This window comes from Acanthochromis polyacanthus, chromosome 21 (genome assembly GCF_021347895.1).
Source record: "Acanthochromis polyacanthus isolate Apoly-LR-REF ecotype Palm Island chromosome 21, KAUST_Apoly_ChrSc, whole genome shotgun sequence".
Classification (NCBI taxonomy): Eukaryota; Metazoa; Chordata; class Actinopteri; family Pomacentridae; genus Acanthochromis; species Acanthochromis polyacanthus.
This window is the reverse complement of record NC_067133.1, coordinates 22,466,316-22,485,093: the sequence shown is the minus strand read 5'-3', so window position 1 is coordinate 22,485,093 and position 18,778 is coordinate 22,466,316. Positions and strand designations below refer to the sequence as shown.

General features: G+C 36.5%; 2 long non-coding RNA genes across 2 annotated transcripts; one reads left to right on the top strand and one right to left on the bottom strand.

Annotated features, from left to right (window-relative positions):
- Positions 1-2,777: 2,777 nt before the first annotated feature.
- On the top strand, positions 2,778-5,481 carry LOC127531619 (uncharacterized). Its single transcript, XR_007938751.1, has 4 exons — positions 2,778-3,462; positions 3,951-4,045; positions 4,191-4,461; positions 5,035-5,481. It is a non-coding gene; the product is annotated as an uncharacterized LOC127531619 (long non-coding RNA).
- A 381-nt stretch (positions 5,482-5,862) lies between these two features.
- Positions 5,863-7,679, bottom strand: LOC127531627 (uncharacterized). Its single transcript, XR_007938760.1, has 2 exons — positions 6,890-7,679; positions 5,863-6,275 (listed from the first exon to the last, which is right to left on the bottom strand). It is a non-coding gene; the product is annotated as an uncharacterized LOC127531627 (long non-coding RNA).
- Positions 7,680-18,778: the final 11,099 nt, after the last annotated feature.

Sequence of the window (18,778 nt, the reverse complement as noted above, 5' to 3'; positions counted from 1 at the left end):
ACCATGTTAGCCACCAGAGACAGCCTAGCCTTAACCGGCCATATGCCCTAGCATTGCATATACTGTGTGTGTGTGTGTGGCGCAATTGCAAGACGTATGCTTGCACTTTTTTTTTATGAATGACTGTACATTATTAATAGTGATATATATATATATATATATATATATATGTGTGTGTGTGTGTGTGTGTGTGTGTGTGTGTGTGTGTGTGTGTGTGTACAGAACATCGGGAGCTAACATAAAGACTTTCAATGATTGGATGATCCAGACATTCTCGCAAATATCTGGTAAAACTATTTATATTTGTGGTGACTTCAACATTAATTTGCTTAATACAGAAAAAAATCAAGAAACAGAGGACTTCCTAAATATTATGTATAGTATGAGCTTTTTTCCGTCTATTACAAAACCCAGTAGAATAACAAGCAGCAGTGCTACTTTAATTGATAATATTTTTACCAATGACACTCAATATGGATGCACAAATGGATTGCTGATCTGTGACATATCAGACCACTTACCTGTGTTCACGATAAAAGATTGGAAATGTAGGAAAAAAACAAAATTCAAGATAGCGAGCCAGAAGCATTTACAGACTGAACAAACAACTAATGCGCTGTTCAACGCCCTGTTGGAACAGGACTGGAGTTCAGTGTACAATGAAAAAAATGTTGACAGAGCATATGAGAACTTTTTAGAAATATTCATTATGTTATTTAATAAATACTGTCCTATTATAAATGATAAGAAGAAGAATAGATACAAAGATTGCCCATGGTTAACCACAAGCTTAAAAAAGGCTTGCAAAAAGAAGAACAACTTGTACACAAAGTTTATCAAATCAAGAACAAAGGAATCAGAAATTAAATATAAGACATATAAAAATAAATTAACCAGTATTATAAGAACCAACAAGAAACTTTATTATAAACAGAAATTAGAAGACAATAAACAGAATCCAAAGAAAGTTTGGGGAATTTTAAATGAATTAGTAAATAAAGGCACTAATAAACAAGAATACCCAGAGTATTTCAAAATTGAGAATATGGATAATCATAACCTCCAGGAAGTAGTGAATAAATTTAATGATTTTTTTGTAAAAGTGGGACCAGAACTGGCAGGAAAAATCCCTAATACTGGTACAAACAGGATATTTGTAACAGACAGGAACTTAAATAGTATGTTTTTATCTGCTGTGGAGGAAGCTGAGATAATTCATATTGTTAACAAAGCTAAAAACAAAACTTCAACTGACTGCTATGGAATAAATATGAGTCTAGTCAAAAAAATTATATCCAGTATATCAAAACCATTAACATGGATAAGTAATCTATCATTTTCAACTGGGATATTTCCAAGAAGAATGAAAACAGCAAAAATAAGTCCTATCTACAAAAGTGGTGACAGACATGTTTTCACAAACTACAGACCGGTTTCTCTTCTATGGAGTAATAGGAGTGCCAAATCAAAATATAAATAAATAAATAATTAAATAAATAAATGTGGAAATATAAAGAGAAATAAATAATTAAATAAATAAATGTGGAAATATAAAGAGAAATAAATAATTAAATAAATAAATAAATATGGAAATATAAAGAGAAATAAATAAATAAATAAATAAATGTGGAAATATAATGAGAAATAAATAAATAAATAAATAAATAAAAAGGAAAATTTTGTCTTTGCTTTTACCTTTTCTGTTTTTTCCTTTTATTTATTTATTTTTCTTTATATTTCCACATTTATTTATTTAATTATTTATTTCTCTTTATATTTCCACATTTATTTATTTATTTAATTAATTATTTATTTCCCTTTATATTTCCTCAGTCCACCAAGAAAAGGAAAAATGCAAATCAGTTTGCTCTGGGCGGGGATTCTGAACACAGGAGTCCTGCCTGACACCAGCTCCCAGCACGGCTGAAGTGAAGCCATGTCACCGTTGAGCTTCGGCTTATTCTGCCACTGATAAGAAAATAAACATTAATTTTCCGAATTAGCAGCGTCCTTTCAGTGTCTGACGGCAGAATCAGCCGAAGCTCCACGGTGACATGGCTTCACTTCAGCCGTGGTCGGAGCTGGCGTCAGGAAAGAAGCCTGTGTGCGGGTACGACTCCCCACCCTGAAAGGAAGCCCCGCCCAGAGCAAACTGATTGGCATTTTTCTATTTCATGGTGTCAGGCCCATAGATATATACAAACACTAGATGGCTCAAGACGGAGTCTGCGGCGTCGTCACTTGGCGGCCATCTTAGGACAGGGGACTGCTCTGGCGCACTGTATTGTAGTCAATGGTAAGGTGGATGATTTCCTCACTTTAACACTCATAACTCGCTCAATTCTTGATTGATTTACAAACGGTTTAGTTTATTAAAAACCTTATTAACGTGGCTATGATTCGGGCTGAATTCCGAAATCGCAGCTTTTCGTTTTGAAAAATGCGGCATAGTTGTGTGTCTTTTCTGCCTGGCTACTCACATTGAAGATGGTGTTACTCACAATCTGATTTTCAATTATTAGGTTTTCCTGAGACCAACGTTTTTTGAGAACCGAATCTTTAGGTGAAATTACATTCTTTGTGGTTGTGGTTGTATTTATTTGCTGGTTAAGAGACTTTGATTGAGACCTTAGACTTATTGTTTGTATACATCTATGCCTGGATTAGTTAGCCTGCAGCCGAAATGCATTGTGGGTAATGTAGTCACCAGGTTCATGAAAAGAAAAGACAACATCTCTGTTTGTTGTGCATTGATTTTGGTTGACCTTTGTTTTTATTTATGCATTAGAAAGCTGATAGTAATAAAGAAGTGCAATACTAAATAATAAAATTACATTTACATCCATTTATGCTGAAAAAAGATGATATCTGTGTTCATTATTATATGAATTCAATGGTTTTAATTATTCTTATGTAAGCAGTAAAACAAGTACATCTCTGACGTTTATAACAAACCAAGCTGTTGTAAAATCGGTTGAAAATTGAGCAATCTACAGTGATTTTAAAATCCATGCTCCATTGACTTTAATGTTATGAGTGATCGAGCAGCCCTGTCCCAAGATGGCCGCCATGTGGCGACGTTGCTCCCCATAGGCTGACAGCGCTCATGAGCCATCTAGTGTTTGTATATATCTATGGTCAGGCCATTATGAAATAACCACCAAGAAATAAAATGCAAATCAGTTTGCTTTCACTTGGTGGACTGAGCTGTCAATCAAATGGCTCTAGGCGGGGCTTCCTCGTCGTTCCTGATCACAGGCATATGAAGAGTAGATACGACACGCCCCTCTGAGCGGCGTCCCGACGGAGACGCTAAGCGAGTGGGGGCAAAGTTTCAGTGTTTTCCATTGATGTGTACGGCACGAAAATTAAAACAAGAAGAATGCCGGCTCAGTGTGCGGCATACAGTTCCACACTCCATCGGACGATCAAGACAAGGAAACTTGGAATAACTTTCCACAGGTAAGAATAGTTTTAGGCTCGTTTTTTATTATTAAATCTTTTGAGGGTCTATGAGCGCTAACTAGTTAGCCATTAGCAAAACATTAACACGCGCTAACAGCTGGACAACCAAATACCAGACGATTAATAGTAGCTGTAGTATAGCTGTACAAGCAGTAATACGAAAAGTACAAGCAGCAGTAGTAGTATAAGTAGCTGTTAGAGTCGTAGACGTAGTATCTGCATGTGTAATAGTATTACAAGTTGTAGTAGCAGTGACAGTATCAGCAGCAGTAGTTGGTGTATTACCACGAGTAGTAGCATTACTATTAATACCACCAATACTACCACTAGTATTCTCTTGTGAGATCTGATAAGGTAAAGTGAAATATTGCATTAACAACAATACTCCCTCCTGCATTGAAACAACAAAAGTACCAAAGAACAGAACTTTGGAAAATAGTGTTCCTTTTTTTCTTTTTGTCTGTTTGTATATTAACTTCCTCAAGGGTGGGGAAAATGTTGCTGTGGCCCATTACATGGTGAGCCAGAGAGGAACAGGCCGACATTCCCACATCACTGGACGCAGTGTACATAATCAAAGGTGATACATGGTTATGTAACTAATTACGATCATGAGTATCAGATATATTTTTAAAATACTGGAAAGGAAATTCCTGTTGTATACATGCAGTTGTAAAATTTAGAGTAATTATGTATTATTTTTGTTTGTTTTTTTTCATCTACAGAATTAAAAGATTATGGCGAGATGTGTATGGAAATGTCCTTGACTTGTTCCACACACTATTTCTCAATTTGGAAGTGGAAGGGTTTCTAAACCCTGAAAATGAACTGGAGTTATTCACTCTCCACTGGACCTACGTCCCACAGCTGCAGCAGCATCTTCAGGCATTCAAGGAAGCCTGGACTCACCATAGTTTGAGGACAGAGAGAGGGCAATCCCCCATGCAACTGTGGCTTAGTCAGCCGCGTGAGGGAAATGCTGCTGATCCAGTTGAGGTATGAATCCCCTCTTGTACCTTTACCTTCCTGTCTTCCTTTATATTTGTTTATGTTAACTTTATTATTTCTACTTTGGTACTGGATGGTTCACTTGACAGAGAAAAAAATCTAATGCGTGTGATCTCATTTTCTGATTCAGAGTCCAGATTTGATTTCTTAACAAATTGAAATTACCAAAGCATATTTAACAAACACAGTGTAGATGTATGCTGTCTAACACTGCTAGGAGAACCTGGACATTTCAAAAATACTATACTTGGTTTAGTTGCACAATAATATCTATTCTTTATAGAGCTGTGACAGGTCCTGTAGTTTCTGTACTTTGTATTTTTAAATTTTAACATATAAACATATGCATAGATATTTCAATGGTGTAAAATAATATCTATAATATCTATACAATTTTATAGTTCATGAATTTACTCCTTGCACATCTTGTTGTCCAACCCACATTTGAAATCAAGTTTTGCCATACCATGTAGTCCCTAATCTACTTTACTTTTTTTATTTTTTGAGGAGTGTGCATTTCTTAATAAAAGAGCTTGCTTCCAAATTATGCTTTCCTTTCAGGTTGCTGCTGATTATGGGATAGACTGGACAGGACCTCACACCCCATACCCAGAAGGCGTCACTGTACCTGATGCACAACTACCCCGGCAGCTTACACAGGCTGAAGTTACATCATTGCCTGATCCGGCCGTCCCTTTTTCTGCTGCACTACGGGCATACATGGATACAGTGTATATTCTTAAGGACATTTTTCAACAAACCTAGACATATCACAACTCACCTTAACAGAATCAGAATGAAACGAACAAGACTCAAAAGAATGCTGCAAATTTTTGGTGCATAATTTTATGACCAGTTGTGAATTTCAAATAAATGCCTTTGAAAACTACAATGTACAAAGACACAGCAAAGGGATATAAAACTGCTTTTATTGCATGCTGAATAGTTTGACAGCTTTTAAAAGCATCAAAACAATGTGCCAATAAAAAGGTTTAATAGAACTGACAATTATTTTCTTTAACTTCCAAACATTTATATTACAACTGTTCTCCAAAGACAGTCTTCCACAAGTGTGGAAACATTTTGTTGTCGCAGAAATGCACAAACCTGAACCATCGTTTTTGAATCTTTCACATAAAAATAAGCTATTTCATTAATTCACTCTCTCAACTCTCACCTTTAAACTGTCTTCTTACAACTCACAGGCCGCCACATTTCTGTTACATGTTAAATGTCACACACAACAATTTGAGCCTGACAGCAGCAAAAACAAGAACTGTTGTGAACCTTCTTCTGAAGCATGTATTAGCCTCACAAGCTTACATCACATCAGAACAATTGTCAAAACAACTACACATCTGTTTTAACATTTTATGTGTTTTGGTAGCATTATTTGGACTCTCACACAACATACGAGATGGTAAGCCATACTGAGCAACAGCTGACCTGAACAGTGGTGGATTTGTTGTTTGTAGCTGCTCCTATGTAAACTATGAGCCTGCTAAATCCATCCACTCCTGCATGGATCACGATTCGCCGTCTATAAAAGTCACAGTGAAAATATGAATAGAAATTTATAATTATAGGTAGTTACAGCAATGCTACAGTAATAAGGAACAAGGACAAATTATCTCAATAAATGCAACGTAAAGACAACCACAATTACAATAAACAACAGAATTATTATTAATAATAATTATTATTTATTTATCTCTCTCTCTAGGCTGTTATATACTTGCAGCAAACCCCTCTCTCCTCAGAGCTGCTTCCACTTCTTCCTCAGCCCATAGTCTTTGGGAAACCTACATGGAGTAAAGAAAAGGTAGACAGAGAAGTAAATAAGTATGTACACAACAACATATTTATAAAGAAATCATGCTAATAAATTAAGTACAAAGAACTGAATTAGCCAATATACTGTACACCAAAGCTATTTAATTTGATAAGTATAGCATTGTTTGGTAACATTTCAATTATTTGAAAGCAGTCCTAAAGAATTGGCTGTAATCCCAATCATAAAATGGGTTTGGAGGAAGAACATGGATGGTAATCTAGATATATATGAGTTAGGCTTTATAACTACAATTGGTAGTATTGGTGGTATTAATAGTAATGCTACTACTAGTGGTAATACACCAACGACTGCTGCTGATACTGTCACTGCTACTACAACTTGTAATACTATTACACATGCTGATACTACGTCTACGACTCTAACAGCTACTTATACTACTACTGCTGCTTGTACTTTTCGTATTACTGCTTGTACAGCTATACTACAGCTACTATTAATCGTCTGGTATTTGGTTGTCCAGCTGTTAGCGCGTGTTAGTGTTTTGCTAATGGCTAACTAGTTAGCTCTCATAGACCCTCAACAAGATTTAATAATAAAAAACGAGCCCAAAACTATTCTTACCTGTGGAAAGTTATTCCAAGTTTCCTTGTCTTGATCGTCCGATGTAGTGTGGAACTGTATGCCGCACAATGAGCCGGCATTCTTCTTGTTTTAATTTTCGTGCCGTACACATCAATGGAAAACACTGAAACTTTGCCCCCACTCGCTTAGCGTCTCCGTCGGGACGCCGCTCAGAGGGGCGTGTCGTATGTACTCTTCATATGCCTGTGATCAGGAACGACGAGGAAGCCCCGCCTAGAGCCATTTGATTGACAGCTCAGTCCACCAAGTGAAAGCAAACTGATTTGCGTTTTAATTTCTTGGTGGTTATTTTATAATGGCCTGACACCATGAAATAGAAAAATGCAAATCAGTTTGCTCTGGGCGGGGCTTCCTTTCAGGGTGGGGAGTCCTACCGCACACAGGCTTCTTTCCTGACGCCAGCTCCGACCACGGCTGAAGTGAAGCCATGTCACCGTGGAGCTTCGGCTGATTCTGCCATCAGACACTGAAAGGACGCTGCTAATTCGGAAAATTAATGTTTATTTTCTTATCAGTGGCAGAATAAGCCGAAGCTCAACGGTGACATGGCTTCACTTCAGCCGTGCTGGGAGCTGGTGTCAGGCAGGACTCCTGTGTTCAGAATCCCCGCCCAGAGCAAACTGATTTGCATTTTTCCTTTTCTTGGTGGACTGAGGAAATATAAAGGGAAATAAATAAATAATTAAATAAATAAATAAATGTGGAAATATAAAGAGAAATAAATAATTAAATAAATAAATGTGGAAATATAAAGAGAAATAAATAAATAAATAAATAAAAGGAAAAAACAGAAAAGGTAAAAGCAAAGACAAAATTTTCCTTTTATTTATTTATTTATTTATTTATTTCTCTTTATATTTCCACATTTATTTATTTAATTTATTTCTCTTTATATTTCCACATTTATTTATTTATTTAATTATTTATTTCTCTTTATATTTCCACATTTATTTATTTAATTATTTATTTCTCTTTATATTTCCACATTTATTGATTTAATTATTTATTTATTTATATTTTGATTTGGCACTCCTATTACTCCATACTCTTCTTCCTCAGTTTTCTAAAATTTTAGAGAGGCTGTTCGATAGTAGATTAGAAAAATTTATGGACAAATTTAGTTTAATAAATGAAAATCAATATGGGTTCAGGAAGAAAAGGTCAACAACAATGGCAATTATAGACGCAGCAGAAGAAATAGCTGTAGCTTTAGATCACAGAAAATATGCAGTGGGAGTTTTTGTAGACCTACAAAAAGCTTTCGATACACTGGATCATTCCATACTTCTAAGAAAACTTGAAACGTATGGAATCAGAGGAGTGGCGCTGAACTGGCTTAATAGCTATTTAACTGAAAGACAGCAGTTTGTATCAATGGGTACCAAGGCTTCTGGATTGTTGAATATTGCTTGCGGAGTGCCCCAGGGATCAATATTGGGACCAAAATTATTTAACTTGTATATAAATGATATTTTTAAAGTCTCAGACCTATTAAGATTGATACTATTCGCAGATGATACAAACATTTTTTACTCTAATGATAATTACAATGATCTCATCACCAATTTAAATACAGAATTAAACAAACTAAAAGATTGGATGAATGTAAACAAACTATCATTAAACACAAGCAAAACCAAAGTCATGCTTTTTGGGAATCATAATATAACCTTAGATTTACCAGTATATATAGAGGGCAGTAGAATTGAGAGGGTACCGGAGATTAAATTCTTGGGTATCATCATGGACGAAAAACTTAGCTGGAAACCTCATATCAGATACACGCAGTCAAAAGTTTCTAAAAGTATATCAATTATTAATAAAGTAAAATTAATTCTAGAGTATAATGCACTACATGTACTGTACTGTGCCTTAGTTCTCCCATACTTGACATATGGAATTGAGATCTGGGGAAACAACTACAAGACTTTACTGCATCCCCTTTGTATACTTCAGAAGCGAGCAATAAGAGTTATTAGCAAAGTAGCTTATTTTGAGCACACAAACAGACTGTTTTTGCAATGTAAGATTTTAAAATTAATGGACTTGGTTAGGCTCAAAACGGCTCTCTTATGTTTTAATGCCAGTAAATTCAATCTTCCACAGAACATACAACGACTATTTATTTTGAGGAACTCCGAGTATACATTAAGGGGATATAGTAAATTTAAACTTCCTGCGGTGAAAACCACCAGGAGAAGCTGGTGTGTTTCTGTGTGTGGGGTCAAACTATGGAACAATTTGGATAATGAACTAAAGCAATGCAAGACAATCCATAAGTTCAAATCACAGTACAAACTGATGTTATGGACACAGTATATGAAAGAGGAAAATAAGTGATGATATTGGTGACTGAAGTATTCAACTGCTATTAAGAATAAGTAGGTATAAAGAAATACATAAACTTTTATAATAACATATTGAGAATATTATTATTATTATAACTATATATATATTGTTTTTTCTTTTCTTGACTACATATATATTACCAGGAATTATGAATTTTATTATTTATTATGAATAACAATAAGTATGTGATTGTATATATCTATATATCTATTGAGTATTGTTGGGTAGAAATAATTGAGGGTTATATGGTATTAAACATATTCATAATAGTAATAGCAATAATATTACATAGATGGCAAATGATGATACTTATTAACTCAGTCCATTGCTAACATTGGATGTAGTATTTTTACTTTCATTTAGCATGGTCTCTGCATAGTGAACATTATACCATTACCATATTATTGTTAAGAGTTGTGTCATAGACAATTATCATTGTATTATATGAATATCCATACTGTAGATAAGTCGGAAAATGATGGAAATTATGAAAATGCTAGTGGTCGGTGGTATGTCTGCTCTGGCTGACTCCTACTGTCGGGGCAGAGGTGGTCGGTGGGCCAGGGTACGATTCTGTGGCGGGCTGCGATTCAGGGGCTCCAAACTGACGTGCTGGAGTTATCAAAATAAAAATAAAAATAAAATAACACGCAAACTAAAGAAAATTACAATGAGAAATCCCTGATGAACAGAGGGAGCAGTGATACAACGCTGTTAAAGCTCGTTCTGCACAAGAAAGGGATTGTTATTGGTATCTCCCTGACCTACAGAGGGAGTTATGACACACACAGCTGTTATGGCTCGTTCAGTGTCGGGAAGGGATGAACCAGGGAATCTCCTTGACCAGCAGAGGGACCATGACACACACAGTTGTCATGGCTCGTTTTGTATAAGGCAAGGACCTAATAATTATAGAAAAAAGTGTACAAAATTATATACTTCACATTTGGGATGGCTGCAGCATGGGAAGATGGGGCTCTTGTATGTTGTAGCTCAGCCGCGGTGTGGTGCTCTTGGACTACCGATTCGCCGTGGCCCTGGCATGGGGAGATTGTCTGGAGCGGCCATTCTACTGACCTCAATGGTTATCATATGAATATAAAACTAGAACAACAATTATTCTATATGTACATCATTACAATGTATCATCTAAAAGGTATGTACACACGTGGACAAAATTGTTGGTACCCCTCAGTTAAAGAAGGAAAAACCCACAATTCTCACTGAAATCACTTGAAACTCACAAAAGTAACAATAAATAAAAATTTATTGAAAATTAAATAATCAAAAACAGCCATTACTTTTGAATTGTTGATTAACATAATTATTTAAAAAAACAAACTAATGAAACAGGCCTGGACAAAAATGATGGTACCTCTATAAAAGATTGAAAACTATTTGACCAGAGTGACATGATTAACTCAGGTGTGTCATTTAATTGACATCACAGGTGTTTCCAAACTCATAATCAGTCAGTCTGCCTATTTAAAGGGAGACAAGTAGTCACCCTGCTGTTTGGTGAAAAGGTGTGTACCACACTGAACATGGACAACAGAAAGCGAAGGAGAGAATTGTCCCAGGACATCCGAAAAAAAATTATAGACAAACATCTTAAAGGTAAAGGCCATAAGACCATCTCTAAACAGCTTGAAGTTCCTGTGACAACAGTGGCTCATATTATTCAGAAGTTCAAGACCCACGGGACAGTAGCCAACCTCCCTGGACGTGGCCGCAAGAGGAAAATTGATGACAAATTGAAGAGACGGATCGTTGGAATTGTATCCAAAGAGCCCAGAGCAACCTCCAAAGAAATTAAAGGTGAACTCCAAGGCCAAGGTACATCAGTGTCAGATCGCACCATTCGTCGTTGTTTGAGCCAAAGTGGACTTCATGGGAGACGACCAAGGAGGACACCACTGCTGAAAAAAACTCATAAAAAAGCGAGACTGGAATTTGCAAAAATGCATGTTGACAAGCCACAAAGCTTCTGGGAGAATGTCCTTTGGACAGATGAGACCAAACTGGAGCTTTTTGGTAAGGCACATCAACTCTATGTTCATAGACTCAAAAACCAAGCATACGAAGAAAAGAACACCGTCCCTACGGTGAAACATGGAGGAGGCTCAGTAATGTTTTGGGGCTGCTTTGTTGCATCTGGCACAGGGTGTCTTGAAAGTGTGCAAGGTACGATGAAATCTGAAGACTATCAAGGCATTCTGGAGAGAAATGTGCTGCCTAGTGTCAGAAAGCTTGGTCTCAGTCGCAGGTCATGGGTCTTCCAACAGGACAACGATCCAAAACACACAGCCAAAAACACCCAAGAATGGCTGAGAGAAAAGCGTTGGACTATTCTAAAGTGGCCTTCTATGAGCCCAGATCTGAATCCCATTGAACATATGTGGAAGGAGCTGAAACATGCCATTTGGAGAAGACACCCATCAAACCTGAGACAACTGGAGCTGTTTGCTCATGAGGAGTGGGCCAAAATACCTGTTGACAGCTGCAGAACGCTCATTGACAAATACAGAAATCGTTTAATTGCAGTGATTGCCTCAAAAGGTTGTGCAACAAAATATTAAGTGATGGGTACCATCATTTTTGTCCAGCCCTATTTCATTAGTTTGTTTTTTTAAATAATTATGTTAATCAACAATTCAAAAGTGATGGCTGATTTTGATTATTTAATTTTCAATAAATTTTTATTTATTGTTACTTTTGTGAGTTTCAAGTGATTTCAGTGAGAATTGTGGGTTTTTCCTTCTTTAACTGAGGGGTACCAACAATTTTGTCCATGTGTGTATGTATACAGGATATACACATATACCTAGTTATATTATGGGTCTGTCTATATGTGTAGATATTTATATTTATGTATATATATATATATATATATATATATATATATATATATATGTATGTATGTATATTTATTTGTATGTGTAAATAGGTGTATAGAAAGAGCTATGAGTGTATGTTGCATAGGTAGACAAGTATATAAGGTTGTATAAATAGATATGTGTAGATGTAAATATATAATTGTATATTTATATTATTCCAACGCACCGAATGATGATGTATCTGAGAAAAGACATTGCATGCAGCTTGTAAATATTGGTGTAAAGGGGGTGGGAGCTTAATAAGTTTTACTTCTCCCCACTCCCTTTCGAGCTTTTTGTTTTCTTTTTTGTGTGGGTTTTTTTGTGTGGGGTTTCTTCATTTTTTTTTCATTTTTTTCTTTTTGTATAACATGTTTGATATGTTTATGAGGATCAAAGAAATTGTATCAACACATCTTGAAATAGTAGAAAAACTGCCAAAGTACTGTTCACAACATGTATAAACTTTACCTTGTAAAAGCTCGAAATAAACTCAAACTCAAACTCAAATATATTAAAAACTATTACAGTAACATGTCATTTGTAAGGGTCATAAAGACATTCTTTTACTTTTGAAATCAGCCATATACAGTTTCACTTGTGACATATGAGCCACACAGTTTGCACCACATCTACCAATGGTACAGTGATTGTTAGTAATAATATTAATAATAAAGACGGGGACAGGCCTTGCTGTATGTACAGATGATACTTATTTTTTCACTAAAATATCCGCTGGATTAAAAAACTGTGCTTCATTTATACGGTCAGATATCTGCCAGTAGGGGGTGTCGTTGGTGTATTTTTCCATGTCAACAATGACAAAGTTTTAGAGGTTTTGTGGGTGAAAGATGAGAGATTGCTGAGAGATGATTCAGAATTGAAACTCAGTACACGTCATTTTAATTTCCTCTACTTATCCACCACTGGGACATGGTCGATTGTGACCAGTGACATTATATACGCCATTACCAGTGGAATACAGTGTCACACGACATCATCCTTGACATATACCGTTTCAGGTTTGCCATCTGGCATTTCAGTTTTGCCATGTGGCATTTCGGTTTTGCCATATATATATATATATATATATATATATATATATATACATATATATATACATATATACAGTGCCTTGTGAAAGTATTCGGCCCCCTTGAACTTTTCAACCTTTCGCCACATTTCAGGCTTCAAACATAAAGATATAAAATTTTTATTTTTTGTCAAGAATCAACAACAAGTGGGACACAATCGTGAAGTGGAACGAAATTTATTGGATATGTTAAACTTTTTTAACAAATAAAAACCTGAAAAGTGGGGCGTGCAATATTATTCGGCCCCCTTGCATTAATACTTTGTAGCGCCACCTTTTGCTGCAATTACAGCTGCAAGTCGCTTGGGGTATGTCTCTATCAGTTTTGCACATCGAGAGACTGAAATTCTTGTCCATTCTTCCTTGCAAAACAGCTGGAGCTCAGTGAGGTTGGATGGAGAGCGTTTGTGAACAGCAGTCTTCAGCTCTGCCCACAGATTCTCGATTGGATTCAGGTCTGGACTTTGACTTGGCCATTCTAACACCTGGATACGTTTATTTGTGAACCATTCCATTGTAGATTTGGCTTTATGTTTTGGATCATTGTCCTGTTGGAAGATATATTTCCATCCCAGTCTCACGTCTTTTGCAGACTCCAACAGGTTTTCTTCCAGAATGGTCCTGTATTTGGCTCCGTTCATCTTCTGTGGGAAATGGTGTGTTTTATAATTTGCTAAGTGTGCATATTAAAGAGTTGTATTGGTTCTGAGGAATAGGAAGGTCAAGAGCATCATTACCACGGTGTGACTGTAATGAAACAAAGACGATAAGTCCAGCTTTATTTTACTTATTACTCATGTGATTGAAACCAAGGATGATCAAGACATAAAGTGATTGATATTCAAAGTACAGACAGTTTTTGATAATAAACGTACAGATAGTTTTTGACGTAAGTCATAATCAGTAAAGAACATGAGTGAGTTGTATGTGCAGTCTCTAATCTTGCTTTGCAGAGGAGAAGTCATTCCTATGTGAGCAATAATGACAAAACATCAGCTGTGACAGAGGACAGTGGAACAACGCAGCATCGGAAGGGGCGGCCAGTCTTGATAGATAGCTATACACACTGTTAGAGTATAAGAAGACTGGGTCAGGAACAGTTAGCAGTCTGATTCCATCCGAACTGACTGAACACTTGTTGTTGGTTAGGGACAGAAGATTCAGGCCCAGAGCTCTGTATCGCACATTCAGTTTTGCTGTAATAAATACTTTTGATTTTAAGAAGAAGTCTCCTGACTACTCCATCAAAAGAACTGGGCGGAAATAGCCTTACACATATTCTGTTGGTTTGTTTAATTGTAGGATAGGCTGATTTCCAACAATTTGGTGCTGTGACCCACATGGAGAAGGAGAATTGACAATAGATGTACATTTGAACAAACAACGGACACACAAAGGACTTTTTGACAACTTGGGCGCCCTATAAAAGGTAAGCAGACGCCTGTTGACATCAAAGTCTGCTATTGGCTATTCCAAAACTGTTGTCAGAATTCCTCCTGTATGTTCTAGTATACAAAATTGAATGTGCTTCTGGAAGAAATAAAAATGATGAAAATGATGAAGAAGTGCTAAGGTTAATGGAAATAAAAAGGATGAAAATGATGAAGAAGCGCTAAGGTTAATGGAAATGGAAAAAGTCACTGATCCACAGAGGATAGAATCTCTGGCTGGATACTCTGTTCTGGGTTAGAAAACCCGGGGGGTTTAGGAGTCCCTCCAAAAGGTGGATAGAGCAGAGGGCCTATTCTGCAACCCTAAGTGTAATGTAATCCCTGTTAGGCAACAGTTTCTTAGGCTGGCAAATAGCCTGGACGGTTTGGTATAAGCCTGGATCGCTGACGAGTGGTTGAAAATACTGGGTTTAGAAGCCCTGAGGACGTGGTTCCCCTCTAAAAGCTTGAAAATACTGGGTTTAGAAGCCCTGACGACGTAGTTCACCTCTAAAAGCTTGCTAAATAAAAATATAAAAAGACAAAAAACAGTGATGAAAGCCAGTGACTAAAAAAGTGAATGAAATGGACAACCGGTTTTTATGTGTTGTTGTGTCTTGTGGAATCTCACTGAGACAACGTGAACGGTACTGCCTAGTGTAACTGCGTCTCAGAGAGTGTGAAAGAGAGTGTGAATGAGGAGCTCATGTATAACTGGAATGAAAAGTAACTGAATCAGCGGACAGCCTGAAACCTAACGGTGTAAACATAAAGCTGTTGTCAGTTGAAGTAGGTTACTGAGTCATTCATTAGGTTCTAGGTGTGATTTGACAGTAACTCTAAAACGATTCTCAGTCCTGGGATTAGAACCCCCAGCAGAAATCCGGAATACAACAGTGTATTCTAGAAGCTTGATTTCTGAGGACTCTGAATTGGCTCAAGAAGCATTGATACTGGGCAAACACACCCTGTAGTACGCATTCTGATCAAACATGGAGGAAGAAGAACAAATAAAGGGCATTTAGTCCTTAGAAAAACAGTGGGAAGTAGCTGTAACTCAATTATTCAGCGGAGAAAAAAACAAAAGACAGAAAAAAGAAAAGATTGTTTGATGACACAAAATTCAAAGAACTAAAAGAATCAGGACTAATTTTAGATGACAAAGACCCACTGCTGTGGAAATAATTATCAAACTTAGAGAATGACATAATCAAAGATGGACAGCAAAAGATGTAAAAGACTGGAAAGAGAACGTTGTTGAAGGCTGAAGAGATTAATTGAGACCTGAGGGATAAAGTGTGTTTTGGCTCATAAATGGATGAAAGATGGTAAAAATCGAGTGAGTATAACTGATGGTAAAAAGTACGTAGGGGAAGGGAGATGAGAAAGGTTTTCGTATGTGTGCGCAAAATGTTGTTGTTGTTGAGATGGAAAGAAAAGAGAAAGGGGCAACTTGTTTGCCATGAACTTTATGTAATTAAAAGAACAATAAAGATCTGTGTAAGATTTGAAACTAAAAAAAAAACAAGAGAGAAAAACAAGCATTGAACGACCGTATTACCCGGACCTTCGCTCAAAGAGCTGATTATAGTGAAATAGGACAGACTAAACAACAAGACGGAAAATCAACAAAGGACTTTAAAGTAAGACTGGAGGCTGTGTTTGCTAGACACAGTGGACTGACAGACGACAGACAAGGGAGCGAACTTTTCCAACAACACCTGAAGACTGTTTTTATAAATAATCTCCGGCCAGGGCTGAAAAACTGGTTGACTAAACATAATGTAGCCCTCCCCACTCAAACCCTCACACAGGCCATGAATTGGGTAAAACATGCTGACACAGTAATCGTAAAAGGAACAGGAAAAGAAGACAAGACAGCTAGCGTCTTCTATCAAAAATGATAACAAACAAAACTGTGAGGTGCAAATGAGACCTGTGGCATGTTGCTCAAAAAAAAAAAAAAAATTAGATCCAGTAGTAATTGTATACAGGCAGTTATAGTAGCAGCAACAGTACACGCATCTGCTGATGTGGGATTATTTCTGCCTTTTCAGTTTTTTTAAAAGAAACAGAAAATACACAAAACATTCATCATTTCTTCAGGGCCTGTGAAGAAATGCTCTTCTGTGTTGCAGAGATGAATTATCAGTAGAGGTTTAACCTCCAAGATCAATTGTAAAATTTATTACTGTTAGGAATGGTGGATGTGGAGAACCCAGACGCAGACATCACTGAGAGAACGCTAGGCATAATTAAAAGAATTTATTTTACTAAATCAAAGAAACCTTTACAAACTGAAAGCGAGACTGAGTGGACAAAAAACTAAACTAGACAAAGGCAAAATGGCAGACTAAGAAGGGTGGACAGAAACTAACACAGGAGGAACAAACAGGCTTAGAGAAAAGCAACAAACAACGGAATCTAAAAGGATAAATTCAGACAAGAAGACTAAAGGTGGAAGAAGGGACAAAGAGGCAGCAAAAGGGCAGAATCATGACAATTACAATTCATTTAGTACAACATTGTCTCCATTCAGTCAAATTAAACCAGCTTTTGAATTGAATACTAGCTGCAATAACTTGATAATGTAACTCCTATTATGTGTTGGTAACTTTAGATTTAAAACCTATATATCAGTTTGTCTTTCGACACAGTTGCACTTAATATAGACTATGGTTTTAGACACTAAAAATGATGTTATTGTGTTTATAAAAAACTTTCTTACAAAAAGCAGAGAAACATGAATTGAATTCACAGTATCTGCACTACATGTGCCTTTCTTCCATTTAAACTTGCTTCTTGCCTGTAATCTGAATTCAGGATGTGTATGATCACAGAAATCACTTTATGATCCAGTATGATTTGTAAGAATGATCACAGACACCTGCAATGGACTCAGTTAAATAGGAATCTAAATTGTTCATATGTTTAGAGATTTGGGATTTTTCAGTGACAAGCATTTATGAAGTGAAATGACGACTCAACAGATCTCAGCTCTTTGAAAGTTTATCTTTAACCTCAGAATTATGACATAATTACAGTTTCCTCCAAATTTAAAACATATTTAAGCACAAAGAGCTTCGTCGTCTCACTGCTTTCATTCAAGTGTTTGCAAGAAAATTTAAGGTTATTTAATGAACAAATTTAATAGTCACCCCATTTAAAACTGCTATTTATTAATGAATAGAGAGATTGAATCCTTCATTCTATCTGTTCAACAGGACAGCAGCTCGTTGCTTCACATCATGTTCTTACAGCTCCCAGAGACTGAAGGAGTTTATCTGTTTGTTCTTAAACAACAGAAACAGTAGATAGAAAAAGCACAACATGGACTCTGTGTTCTTTTCTTCCTATCTGTTCTCTGAACGTTCAGAGTAAAATCCACACAGTTCAGGTTATTCCACTTTGAGATCAATGGAGTCTTGTCAGTTTTTACATTGTGAAAATGGACACCCTGAAGAAGCTACAAGCTTATAAAGAGAGGAGGTTAAAACTGTGGCTCTGCAAATTAGAATGGCTCTGGATCTGCTCCTAGCAGCACAAGGAGGTACTTGTAAGGTCATAGGGCCAAAGTGCTGTTCGTATATCTCAGATGTCACATCTGATGTACAAGACATGGTGCACGATACAGCGCAGGGACTAAAATAGCTTCATGATGTACACACTTTTGATTTTGGGAATTTTTCTAGTTTGTTTGGAACATGGGGTTCAGGATTACTCAGATTCCTGACAATGATCAAAGTGATGGTAATTTCACTATTGCTTGTTCTCACTTGTTCTGTTACTTTAATCTAATGCATATTGAGATTAAGACATTCCAGTGTATGTTTTCTTTTCCCTACATTTTTTTCAAGTTTAAAAAGATCCCTTTTATCACAATGCAAGCTCAGAGACGTGCCACAAACACAATTGTCACACACATGTGCCTCAGGTAGTTATACATAATACACTATACTCTTATACTTTTACTTCACAGTTGTACAAGTTGTTCACTTTTTTTGACTTACTATTCCTTCATTTCAAAGGGGGGGGGGGGGGGGGTGGCTTTGAAAACAGGTAAAAGTTAGAATCAACCACAGATAAAACATTTCATTAATTAACATACAACATACACACG